Genomic DNA, 14,622 nt, shown 5'->3' on the forward strand with positions numbered 1-14,622 from the left:
TTCCATTCCCTTTCTTCTAGGATATTCCCTGTATTATAGAAATTGGAAGTCTGGAAACTAAATTTCTTAGACTCAAGACCAGAAAGATTCTGGGTTAGATTCTGTTAAGGAGAAGCAACTTCATGTGATTTGGAAGATTGAAGACAAGCTTCTGTCCTCTTGCTACTTCTGCAGCAAAGGGAAGGTGCTTGCATGCATCATCATATTCCCTCAAGTTCTCTCTTAAATGATAATGCCTGCCAACACCGACCCCCCTTCTATCCTCAACCCATGGCCTCCAACATCACCCTATTAGTATAAAGCAGACAAAAGGGGTTCAACCATAGTCAAGATTTGTGGATATGATTGGGTTCCTATTTCTCCTTTTTTGAGACCTGCCTCCTTCTTTTATACCTTGGGTGATTGACAGTGATGCCCCTAAATTACAACACTTGTTTTCAAATTTGGGGATTTGGGATGTGAACTTCTTCTTTACTCTAAAATAGACAAAGTGGCAAGCATTCAAAATGTGATGTAGTGGGATTATTATAGATATTTAAAATTTTTTTCCTGTTAATTTCAACATCTTTGTCATATCTGGAACTTTTTCTATTTTCTATGGACTGTTTTCTTCCCCTCCTGGTTAAAAGTCAGATTTTCCTTTGCCTTTATACATCTAGTAATTTTTTATTGTATGCTGGACAGTGTTGATGTCATGTTAAGAGTCTAAATTATCTTACCTTTCTCTATAAAGTGTTGATAACTGTTTTGGTAGGAAGTTAATTTGGTGATGATTCAGTTTGATTCTTCTGAGGCATTGTTTTCAGTTTTGTCTGCAAGGTCTATAATAGCCCCTACATTATGGTTAGATATGCTCCACTCCTAAGTTCTGAGGTCACATTGGGAAATGCTTAAAAGGATGTTGAATACTTAGAGAATTATATAAGATACATGGGAGGTCAGAGTGCCAGCATTGTATGATCTCTGGATTTTCCATTCAGCTTACAGACTCCTAGCAATTGATCCTTGCAGATACACAGCTAAGGATCTAGACAAAAACTCAAGAGAACTTCTGCGTAGATTTATGTGTTTCCCTCTCTGCAAAGCTCCCTCCTCTCTGGCACCCCATCTAGCAAATAACTATTATCTCAGCAAACTCTAACTCTAATGTTTATATTCTATACCCAGGAAAGCTGATTTAAGCTCTACTTCTCTGTGAGGCAGTTTGCAAGTGTGCCTACAACAAAAGCCAGGGTGAAAGTAGAACCTAACTTATATGTTTTCTTTGAGTCTAGGATCACAGTCCCACGCTTTCTTCTGTTTAATGTTTAAAAACTTTTACTGCGTATATTTTTCCAGTTTTATTGTTACTGACTGCAGGAGGATAAATCTGATACTAATTACCTCATTATCGCTGAACTTCCAGAGAACTTTTGGAAGTCAGCCATTATTTTCCCTTGTGCCATTCTCATGTGTGAACATGGTACAAGGAACCTCTGCATCTTGTTACTAGCATGGAAATGAATCCAAAACCTGGAGGAGGTCAAGGCCCAAAGAAATTGAGCCCAATATACTGCATTAAGCCAAACTTGAAGAATACTCTGTCTCTGGATTTCTAGTTATGTGAAGATATAAATGTCCTCATTGTTAAACCTAATTGGAATTACAATTTTTGTTACTTGCTGGCAAGCCATTGTAATTAATATAAGCCCACACATATATTTTTAAAATTAAGAGTTAAATCATGTTATAACATGCTATGAAAGAATATTAAAATTATTTCTTACACTGACTTTTTATTTGTCAATCATTATATGAAATAAATGCTCCATTGGTCAGGGCTAAATACAAGAGACTTTTCATGAAATTATGTTTTTTTTACTAATTGATTCCTTACTGCTTTTAACATTATGCAGTTATTTATTTAACACTCTGTGAAGCACTGGGGAATTCAGTTGTTAAACCCAAAAATAATGCGTGAATTTGCATCTATAAGCAATTATGTTCATGTATGCCTAGAGACAAGTCTAATAAGATTGAAAGAAAATGTCAAAAGGAGTTAACATGGGTGGTAGAATAGTAGATTATTTTCACATTTTAAAAATAATATTTTCTACTATTTCAGTTTTAAAAAGCACTGATACAATAACAGTAGTATGTGTCTGGCATTGTGATAAATAACTTATATATTAATTTTTTTCTTTTAGTTTTTGCAACAAAAGATAGGAATTATATTATTCTTATTTTGTTGATAAGGATATTGAAACTTTGATTTTAAATATTGCCCAAGATAAAATAGTTAATAAATCATGGAGGATGTATTATTTTTGTAATTAGAAGACAAAAGAAAGTTAATTCTCCTTAATAAAAATAATAACATAGAAATGTTTTTAACAACACAGAAAGATGGTTATAGGTTAAGTGACAAAAAAATCTGTTTTAGTACAACTGTCTCAGAAGACCCTCATACTATGATGGCTATGGTCTGAGGAGATTTTTGACATTGGACATGTACAAACCTTTCTTCTGTGAAAAAAATGGGACCAGTAAATTGACATTAGCTTTCTTAAGCTCAATGCCACAGCTATGTAAGAAAACATACAGTGTCCGGAGATCTGTATTTATGTTCTCTCTTCTGGAATTATGGTTTATAGTTCTTTTAAAGATTTTATTAGGGAACAAAAAAACTGCCTCTCAGTGCCTTAATGGAGCCAAGAAAAGAACTTGTCATTGGTTAAGAATACTATTCTTCCAGTTTCTGCCCATGAAGCTTGACTACAAGAAACTCCTCCCCCCACCAAATATTTGTCCTGAGAAGGGTCCAGACAGTGTGCCTATTTGAAAGAAAAATTCTCACCAGTAGCTGGTTGAGAAGCAGTCTAGGTAAATCTGACCCATACCTAACATGGCCTTGGGCACAAAATAGATGAATAAATCTCTTATCCATCTCTGTTTCTTGGTATCCTCAAACCTCTGTCCCATTGTTTCTAAAAGAAACAGTCAAATAAGACATCCTTGGTTTTGGAAAAACCATATTATCTTGTTTTTTGCTAATCTGTATTTATAAGTTTTCTCTAATGAATGTATTTTACTTACGTAATAAGAGTATATATTATTTTAGAGTTTTAGGATTATAGTGGATCTTAGATATTATCTAGTTCAAACTCCTTTTCCCCTTTTACAGATGAGTACACTGAGGTCTACTGAGGGTAAATGCCCATCTTGTTGGAGCGTGTAATGGTACTGATTAGGAGTACTTTGCCAAAGGTTTTTGCTTACACTCTCTAAAAATCTATTTAATTATTACATTGTACTTTTTTGCTTCCTGGTTGGAGAATTTCTGGAGAATTTTTTTAATAAAGGAGGAATCTGAGTCATTCTCAAGTGAGTGAGAAATCTTTAGGTCCTATAAAAGCATATTCTTTCCATCTTTCTTTTTAAAATTCTAAGGGGATTTCACTATCAGATATTTAACATGGGTATTTTGTATCATTTTCTTCTTGCCATTTAAAAACTTTGCTGCTATAATCTCTAGGCCATCCAAAGACATACCTGTGGCTTTTCCATTCTGCACTGAAGTGCTCTTTCTAGTCTCTCTCATGAATGAGCTCTTCCAATACAAGGACAGTTTCCTTTGAAAAGGAATTTATCTGAGTGGTTTACAAACTCTTAAAAACTTTCAAAAGCCTGCCTCATGAAGGTCAAGTACTCTTGTAAAAATGGCATTTCACTGAGTGGGATGTTCATTGACTTTAGAATTCCTTTTGCCTTTGATTTCTCTTGATACCTTGATCATGATACACAGCACAGTTGTCTTCTTACTGGGACCTAATTCACAATATTTACATGTAGTTCTTTTCTCCAAGAAGATTTTCTAAACTAAAAAAATCTTTGTTTCACTTTTCAATTTTTTATCTTTTCCTTGTGTATTATTTAGGATTTCTTTTGATTGCTGGAAATGAAAAATCTGGACAAGAGCCACTAAAGTATGGGTTTGTTTTGGTCAATATAATAAGAAATCCAGAGGCAGTTATCTGAGTTCAGTTACTCAGGGATGTCATCAAATACTAGGATTGTTTTATTTTCACCTCACTAATGTTAGTTGGTTGGCTTTTTCCGCATGCTTGCAGGAAAATTGCCAAGTAAATTCTGTCTAAAACTGAGTGAAGTTTTTGGGTTTTGGATTCACTTCTCCTTTAAGCAAACATCCAGTAAAGTGTGGGTAGATTTCAAGGACCTTGTTCTGAAAGGTGTTGAAGATTGGGAAGAACTTTCTTCTTTACACCATCCTTTCACTTTCTGTTTTAATCCAAGCCTAATCTCTGTCCACAACTCACTATCAGCAAGTAAAATGTTGAATTCTGGCATATTGATGTCCCATGAAAGGCTAGAAAGAGCAAGTCTGGATCTGAATCAAGCCACTAAGTGTGGGGATTTTGAGTCCAGACTGGGTAGTCATGATAGTGAATGTTTCTCACAAAATCCTCTAATACAGATGTTGTCTTGAGTCTCCCACCCTTTAGAGATCTGGCTGAACATGTCCTGAGACCCCAGTTTTTGAGTTTGTGAGACTCCTTTTCTGATTTCTGTGAATTTCTGTGACTTATTTTTTAAAAAAAATTTAGGTCGTTTGTGATTATTTAAAGGTGTACAACGTGATGATTTAATACATGTATACATTGTGAAATGATTACCACAATCAAATTAACACATCCAACACCTCACATAGTTAACATTTTTTATAGTACTAAGAACATTTAAGACATAGTCTTAGCAAATTTCAAGACATAAGAGTGCATTATTAGCTGCAATCGCCATGCTAGCCATTATCCCCAGCATTTATTCACCTTATAACTGGAAGTTTGTGTGCTTTGGCCAGCTTTCTTCTTGCCTCTCTCTGCTTCTCTGCTCTTGAGTTTATACTAGTTCCTCTTTTTCTTTTAAACGTCGATTTAAAGATGGAGCCAAATTCTTCACAGTTCTTTGGAAAAATCCAGAGCAATGTTTTATGAATTCAGTATCATTACCAAAGGTTTTAGGTTTTAGAGGTAAGGATACAGCCTGTAATCTCTTGCTAGCCTCATGCTAAATACTCTCTGGTCTCTGAAAGTCCTCATCCCAAAGGGAAAGGACTTCAGTCTCCTACTGTAGTTCCTCTTGTGGGGAACAGCCTCATCAGGCCAGCCCTTTTCCCAGCGTTTTCTGAATTTTGGGGGCCATAGCATTCTGTAAATTGTTAAATTTCTCTACTAGTCAAAGGTCTTTTAGTTGATTTTGGCAAAAGCCAAACTCAAAGTTATTAGGGAAAAATGGGAACTTATTTGCTCATAACCCTGAAAATTCTGAGTAACACCGGCTCAGTCGGAGTTTGATCCAGAAACTCTCTTGGCCTCATCAGGACTAGATCTTTCTCTGATTTGTCTTTACTTTCCTTAGTAATGCTTCACTCACGGGTAGGCTCTGTTTTTGTTTGTTTGTTTGTATTTGTTTTTAACGGTTTTAAATTTTTATTCTATGTAGGTTATTTATTTCTATTTTATTTTTCAAAGTATGAATGTAGGAAGTTGGAAATTGTACCAGGTTGATCCTTTGGCACCTAGAGCTACTGCTGACCATCTGTGTGACCTGGAGCAAGTCACTTAACCTGTTAAATGTTAAATCTGTTATTTGGGAATAATACTACACGTATCAGAGCATTTTTATGAGATTATACGAGTTGATTTATATCGGACATTTTTAATGGCTTTTTAAAATTCTGGTAAAATATACGTAACATAAAATTTACTATTTTAATGATTTTTAAGTTTACAACTCAGTGGCATTAAGTATATTCACCGTGTTGTGCAACTATCGCCATTATCTATTTCCAGAACTTTTCATCATCTCAAACAAAACTGTGTGCATTAAATAACACTTCTCCCCTCCTCCACAGCCCTCGGTAACCTCTAGTCTACCTTTTCTGCACAGGTTCTGTTTTAATAGTCTCCTCCACCCCACAGCGCCAGGCTTACATCCTTTAAATTTAGTGACTTCAGTAGAAAGAGTTTTTTACATCCCAGTAATTTTCACAAAATTCCCAGGTTTGATCTCAGTTGGACCAAGTTGGTTCATTTGCCCTTCCTTGAACCAACCTTTGTGACCACTGGGATTGGCCAGACCTGTGACATGCAGTACTTCTGGATGTTGGGGATGGGGCCATTCCTACCTTTTCCCCTAACTATATGGACTGAAGATAGTAATCTGTGATTTCTAAAGAAAAATCAAGAAGCTATGATCAGAATTGGAGGTGAGTTGAGGTGAAGGAGACGAGGCAGTGGTTGCTGGGCTGACAAACCCCAGGGAGAGTCTGGCCTGTGCACACTTGTCTATGTGGATCAGGTGACCTCTAATCTATGATCCTTCAAAAGGAAATGGGATGCTTTTTCTCCTAAAGGTGAATTGATCTACTAAAAATAATAACATCTGTCACATAAAAGTAAAAACACAATTTAAAAATCAATTGGAAACTTTTGTTGTGGTTGGGAGAAGATACTATATAAAAATTAATATGAAATTTTTAGGAGAAAGAAAGAATTGTTTTATTAAATAAATTTATAATTCTATTTTATGATAAAGCAAAAGGAATTAGGAAATAAATGAAGAGAGGGAGATACACATAAACGGAAACATAGACAGAGATTGGAAAATTCCTCTGTAGGGAGAGAGAGTGCAGATTACTAGAGACAAACTATTCTTATCCCAGGTTAGATTTTACTTGAACTTCTGAGCTAGGTATTTCAACTGTTTTTTCCCCGAAGTCCTTAGATCAGGATCAGTAAGTATGGGATATTTAAGTTGTTATTTCCCCCTTTCTGAATCCATGCATAGACATAATCTCTCTTGGTACTGTTCCTGTGAGTCTATCTGTGGCCTGAGAAATGTTCCAAAGAATTTGCTCCAGGCAGCCATCAATGAGTTCACATGCAAAATTAAGCCTATTTGCGATCCTCGTCTTAGATGTTCATTCGGACTGAGACAAATAGGATTGTGGCCTAGGATACCTCGACAGTACCCAGGGCAATATTATTACCTCGAGAACTGGATACAGTGGACTTAGAGTTGGGTCCAGACCCAAACCTGATACTTCTTCATTCATGTGTTGTAAGATTGTGACATGTATCCTGAACTACCTTGGAGCAGCTAAACTGTCCCATTCCAGGACTATGCAGCAGGCCAGTGGGATAGCCAGCACGTTGATGTTGCTAGGAATCAGAGTTCTCACTGTAGAAGAATGGTGATAAAATTATGGATGGAGGCTCTAAAGGAAGAATCCTGTGGTATTACTTTGGAATCAGATACATCAGTAATTTTTATATATTCATTCAGAAGAAGTGATTTCATTTAGAAGCAGCCCTGCTCAAAAATGTGTATCTGAACTTAACCTACATATATTTGAAGTAACAGCTAAACACTCCTAGAGTGGTGAGAATGGTTGGCTAAAAGGAGAAGGGCATTACTTGTTAGTACTTTACTATAAATAAATTCTATAAGCTTTTGTTAATACCTCATTAATAAACTCTAATTCAGTTGTTTTTAATAGGTGACAATGAAATGCTTTAATTTGTCATCAATATGCAAAAAATTTTTTTTGTTAACAGTTACTGTGAGGTTATATGTCAGATGGAAAGTTGACTGATGCGTTGTTTGACACCATACAGAATGGGTTAAAAGTTACTATGCAATTAAGAAGTTAGAAGCATATTTTAAGACCAAATAATGCCTGGTAAAGATTGTGAGTTTACTGTGATGTGTGAGAAATTTGCCTCTTGATTATCTAAGAAAATGTGGTCAGGACAAAAAATAGACCCCTCAAATGACAACAGAATTGTCTGATAATTCACTGAAGATGATTAAAGATCCATGTAACATTATATGACAGTTATAATTAGAAAGGAAATCTATTATGACAGTAATACACATATAAAGTGTATTTATCCAGAGGTTTATTGTTACTTATGCTTAGAAATAATCAGCATATAATGGAAATACAATAGAATCGATGGCATCGTATTAGTGGATTTAAGAGACCATGTCTTGGTCAATAAAGTATATGAAGACACAGAAAACAACGGGGAAGAACTTTAGAGTTTACATTCTTGTGATCATAAAAATTAAGTGAGTCAAAAACCACTGGGGATTCTTCCAAGTGGAGCAAAGTAAACTTTCCAAAACTCAACTGTGCTGACATCACTGCTGCTTCACCTGGTTGTGGGAAGCCCCCCTCTCCACTCCATTCATTAAACTGTAATAAATAAAGCAACATGCAAGTAAAGAAAGATGTAGTTAAACGCAAAGCAGCATATGGTCTTCAGAGCTTCATGCTGAAGGAGAAGAGATTCCTGGGGAGTTTGGGAGGATTTTAAATGGAGGACAAAGAGTGAGTTCTTTGGGGGAAGAAAGACTTCAGGCAGTAAATGAGAGATGGACTGAGTCTGTTAAGAGTATCCTGGGTATGGTGTCTGCCATCTCTCCTGCTGGTGTGTTTGGCCAGAATGTTTACCTGCCTGTTACCAGGAAGGAAATCCTAAGGAGTAGAGATGCCAGCTATAGGAATGATTACGTTATTGCTGAGATGTTAAAAGTTGATTAGTGGGTTTTTTAATATTTTTCAAGCACTGAACTGCCAAAACTTCTGATTTTAAAGTACTATAAACTAAAAATTTTGAAAACTATTGCTGAATGGGCTTCAAAGATTTGTCACCAGTTTTCTTCCCAACTGACTTGTGGATATATCTCATTTGGATCATAACTCAGCACGGGGAATTTTATCAGCTCAGCTGTGGTGTGATGGAGGCAAAGCAAGTGAAATTCTAAGGAGGAAGAGATCCGAGACAGTAGTGGGACCAGAGTCCTGGTTTTCCAGTCTAAAGGAGATTTAGCTGAGAAGCAAGCCAGGGAACAAGAGAGGAGCACTCCTTGCCCAATGCTCCCATAGAGGTCTCAATCTGTGACTCCTGGACTACAGAACAATGTGTCATGATATCAAGCTTGGAGAATTAGGTAGTCATGAAAGGCGACAGATGAGGTATACAACAATGTGACTGAGTTAGAGTTTGGCCCAGGAGTGTTTCCAGAGCTGAGTAGGTAGTTGTAGTCTTTTAATATTAGGTTTCTGTAGCTGTGTGTGGTGGTGTGTCCCTTGTAGAAATACCAATAGGGAGGAGAGTCATTTTAAAACATGCTGAACTCCAGCAGCATCCAGCGTTGGAAGAGTTCTGAAGCCCAGCTTGTTGGGTAGCTTGGTGTCAAATAAAATAAAGAGAAAGCTGTGAGGTAGAAGGAGGCATGAAAAGAAATGAAGGATTAGGGGTTAGAAAGGAAGAGGCTTAAATAATCTTAACTAAATTTTGTGCTAGGCAGACAAAATGAGTAGGATATTTTATGATTTGTATAGCTATGAAACATCTTAATGAGAGTTATGGCTACACTTATTCTGATTATTTGGGCAAAAATATTTTTTGTCTTAATTACCTAAATAATTGTGGAAATGTCTAATGGTCCCAATTAGCTATTTAAGATTCCTCAGTTCACCAGATAATGCAATCCTCTATTGTATTTTGTATCAGGGAGCTAAGGAGAGATCTTCAGTAGAAAGATTTTCCTATTTTCCCATTTCTAGTCCTTAAATCTGTTGGTGAAATTGGTCCAGCCTGTATAATTTCTGATAATTAGAAATCAAGACATTGTAGTGCACATCCCTTTTCACTATTTGTTAAAGAATTAGCTTTTGTTTTTCTTTTAAAACACTATGGAATATATCCAAGATCCTTCCTTTCTTTTTTTAAGTAAAGGGATCTTAACCAATTGTTCTAAATTTGCATAAATTTGAATACTATTTTACATCGAGTAGGAGAGTGCCTCTCTACTTTTTTTAAGAACACAAAGTTTGATGGGAGTGAAATTAAAATGTAATGACTATTAATTTCAAATATCATTACAATGTCAGACAATCGACAATTGTAAGATTCGGCTATTAGTCCTGTGTTCCATAAAGCTGAGTCACTTTTTCCATCAATATCTTGATTTCGGCTCTAATAGCATTTCTGTCTCCCTTAAAGGCTTTCAGTTAAGTTAATAAATAATGCCAGTAAAGTCCTTGACAAAACTTAGAAGCTAGCATGACATAGAAATCAAGATATTATTTATTATAAAATTGATTACTTGTTCATCTTCACACTTAAATTATGAGATGATAGTAATATAATATATAATATTTTAAAATTTAAAATGTGTCACTTTTACATACCCATCAATCATTGTCTGAGGGTTTTTTTTTTTTAATTTGAGAAGTTTCTTACTTTCTGGAAGTACAAAATACTACATGCTTATTTTGTATATTTCCTGTACAAGACCATTCCTCTAGGGAGCCCTGGTTCCCTTCATTGGAGAATAGTATTAGCAACTAAGATCTGGCACTAGAGGTGCTCATTGGAACTGGACTGATGTTACTTCTTGGCTCTCTCAAATGACAAAGTAAGGAAATATATGAGTGTATATTAACCTAAGTATATTATGTATACATACAAATACCTATAATTTTATATAGAAATATGTAAATCTGAAAATGTCTAGAAGTATAAATATTTCTGTATGTAACCATCTGTGTCGTGTTACACTAAATAAACATGAGCTCATAGTGATGTCTCCAACCCTGATTCATTACCATGTGGATCCTTCTAGCCACCTCCCCTTGCTTATGTGAAACCTCTCACTTCAACAGTGAGAAATCTGGCTTGCACCATCTGCCATCTCCTTACTTAATTGCTTAATTTTTGTATTCATGTGCAGCGGTATCAGAATTGTTAATCCGTACTTCTGTGGCAAACGACATTATCAACTAGAGTACGGTGCTTATGTGGATTTATCTTGGCTTTCATTTATAACACCCATTAGTTTCCAGAGTTACTTAGGTCAACACCTTTTTTTCCCCTAACCTCTTAAGTGAGGTGATTTCATGCATCTGTAATGCAGTTAAGTTGCTTTGCCACATTCTGCATTCCACTGTGAGATTCTCCCAACCTTCTAAATAATTTTTTAAAAATTTAACATATTAAGGCTCACTGTCTGTGCTCTAAATTTCTATGGGTTTTGATAAATGCCTAGTATCATGTATCCACTACTACAATATCATACAACATAGTTTCAATGCCCTAAAAAAATCTCCTGTACTTTACGTGTTTAACATATCTCCCCTATCTCCAAATACCTGGCAACCATTGATTTTCAAAAAATCATTTCTATAGTCTTCCCCTTTCCAGACTCATACAATTTTCCATTATTTATTTTTTCAGGTTGGCTTCTTTCACTTAGCAATATGTATTTACAGTTCATCCATGTCTTTTCATGACTTGGTAGAAGAGGATTTTTCTCTCTTTATCCTTTCCTAGTCCCCAATATAATACCACAATTTTTGGTTAAATCCGTTTTTGGTGTTTTCATTATGATTGTGTGTGTGTGTATTCACTGCTGAAATCAAGTATTATAACATTAATACAGTTTGTTGTTAGACCTTTTTCCCTTTGGAGTTGATAAATGCCTTATTTTTTCCCATTTATTTGGTTTTGTTTAACTTAAAAGCTGTCTTACTGTACTCCCTAACAGTTCTGTAAAATATTTATGAATATAATTTTCTAAGCAGTCAAACTTCTGAGATATCTGCTATCAACCTCACCATGATTTTTTACTTATTTTTTGCTAAAAGCATTCTTTCTGGAACCGTCAATATTCTGTTCCATGGTGATGTGTGGCATAGACTTTCTGCATGGCCCTCATATTGGGACTTCCTTTTGACAAGTTCATACAGATTCCTTTTATCTCTTTTCTCTTTTAGATCCTTGTACTGATTCCATGTCTTCTTTTGCCTTATTTACTTAATTTTAGTGTAACATATCCTTCAGTAACTTCTTGTAAAAAGGTACCTGGGAAGTTAAGTTTTTCAGACACTTGATTTTTCTTGTTAATTGTGAACACATTCTTAGCATTGTGAACCATTTTGCTAGCATCCCAGGTTTCTATTTGGAAATCCAGTGCCTTTCATATTCCTGAGTTTAGTGGAAATTTTGAGAAACAGTTTAATTGCTATTGAATATGTGCATGTTGATGTGTGTGTACTCTGGGTATTGCCTGGTAGTGTCATTAATGAAAAAAAAGGAAAAACTATTTTTTTGTGTTCTTCTTATAGCCAGTAGTATTTTTTCAAGAGGCTCAATGGTATGTAAAATGCTATCTTTATAAGTATGTTTTTGATCAAAGTACCCTGGTATATACCCAGTATACTACAGTTAACAATTAGTTTTCATTTCCTGATGATTGTACTTAACATTTTATTTACATCTTGAGTTTAATTAGAATCTTTTGCAAGTAGAACATACATAATAGCAATGATCACCAAGACACATTGTTTGTGTCATTATATAGTCATCTCTCAGGTCAGAACAAAAGTAAAATCATTAGATGACACAATTTAATAAAATCTCACACATAGAGTGAGCTTTATTTAAATCGTAAATGAAACAGTGAAAAGTACACTACACTGACATAAAGACTCATAGGTGAAATATAACTAAAGGAAATAAACATTTTTTTCTTCACATCAGAATGGCAGAGGTAGGGATTCCATGTAATTTTCAAGTTACTAATATTAAAGTCAGTATTGTTTCAAAGAGCCTCAAATAAAGAAGGCTTGCAATAAGAAGTCCAGTTAGAGTACAGTTCTGCAAAACCTGACTTGGGAAATATTATGTCCCCAAATATCTGCTTGTGACAAATTTAACATCAATGACATTACGAGAATATCTGAATACTGGCTAATATCTTGTTTGTTAAGATAACTTACCCTCAACAAAAACAGACATTGGTCTTAAATGTTTGAAAAATAAAAATATATGTGTTCTGCTGAAGGTTTTGAAATGGTGATGTCATTTTAAGTGCAGTGATTGGTTTCATAGAGCAAGTGGCATAGAAATTTATGCATCTTGGTAAATGTCTCATTTAGACTCCTAGATAATGAGTATAAGTGTGGATAGGAAATAATGGTTTAACTGCACATATATTAGAATGAGCATACTAAGCATTCCTGCATGCATATTAATTTATCAGGAATTATGAGAAAATTAAAATTAATGATAATGATTCCTGTTCTTGAAGTTACAAAAGACTTATTAGAGTCTGAAGCTGAGAAAGATATTTGAATTTGGGTTTTTTTTTTTTTTTTTTAGCAAAGGCAAGTAGTGTAACATTACATTATTAAGGATAAGGGAATAAAATAATTTCATTCCACAAGTGAATGTCTTACATGACTACTAGAGCTGTACTGGTGAATGCTATTTCTAGGAAGTATTGGATCAGTTTTCAAATAAATGATACTGGTTTGCCATAACAGCCCCTAACTAAAGTGGACACATAGGATATTTCTTTCCCATTTACTCTTCCACAGTAATCCTTTCAACATATTACGTTTTACAGGGCACAGTATTGCTGGTTGCAACACTTAACTTAATGAATTTTCAATGCCTCCTTGTTTACAAACATAATGCCAGTGTTAAAACTCTTTATTTGTTCATTTATTATAAGGTAAATACCAGGTCACTAAGAAATATTAAATTCTTTTTATCCAAGTTTGTCAAAGTTATTACAGTACTTTTGTGCTTGGACTGGAAAATATATACACTTTATTGAGTTAGTGGCTTTTTATATTCTGGAGATCCATTCTGCACCCAATTCTCCAAATGGGAACAAATCGACACCTTACTGGAGAACACTCTGCCCCATTTTGTTTTTGCATTTATTTCTTCAGCTAAGAATATCCCAGTATCTCATTTTCTTTTCTTTATTGCTCTTTTGCGTGGGCTGATTGTTTCAGTGGTTTTTCCCACAGTAGCAGTCACATCTTTTTCCTGTTCACTGTGCTGGATGATTGTCCCATTTAGCACTTATTTGCTAGTTTAATTTCTTGCTTCTGTACTAATTATTTTACTTTACAAGGAACGCTGACAAAAAGAACAGACTGTTAGTCTAAACATTTACTATAGGTTCTATTCTCTTTCTATTTCACCAACAACAAATAAATACAGCATTTACTTAAATATCAGCAACAAAATCCAGAGGTTGTCAAATCACGTGGCATATTTCCATGCTTGGAACATTTCAAACTGTCTCAATATTAGATATTTTTTTCCTCATGGGATTGCTTGCCCCACTGTTTGATCTTGGAGCATTCATACCCCCCACCCCCATGCACTAATTCAGCCTACAGGGTTTTGACAACAGCCATGTTAACACAACAGGACTGGCCTCCTGGCCGTACCTATGCACCATGCTGGTCCAATCAGAACCTCTCTGAAACCAAGCTATTAAGTTTTGGTCTTGATCTGATGGGTCTTTTGAATTTTCAACACTAAATATTTTTTATTGGCCATGTTTTCCGCCAAAAGCAGAGAATGCCTGGCTGCAGAGATAGAAAGAAGGCTGGAGCTGACTTTAACGAATGAGCAGTGGTGAAGGAGGGAGAAAGAGTCATGAAGGCATTTAAACTCCTGGTTTCTGTTTGTCCTGAGCCCAGCTGCATCTGTGTCTTTGAGATACCCTTACATATAGTCTTATGTT

At 35.2% G+C, this 14,622-nt stretch overlaps 1 long non-coding RNA gene across 16 annotated transcripts in view; it reads left to right on the forward strand.

Moving 5' to 3' along the window:
- Nucleotides 1–14,622, forward strand: part of LOC105068683 (uncharacterized) — a 194,464-nt gene that overhangs the window by 79,662 nt on the left and 100,180 nt on the right. The gene's annotated exons all lie outside the window — the stretch shown is intronic.

Source organism: Camelus bactrianus, chromosome 2 (assembly GCF_048773025.1).
Source record: "Camelus bactrianus isolate YW-2024 breed Bactrian camel chromosome 2, ASM4877302v1, whole genome shotgun sequence".
NCBI classification, from domain to species: domain Eukaryota; kingdom Metazoa; phylum Chordata; class Mammalia; order Artiodactyla; family Camelidae; genus Camelus; species Camelus bactrianus.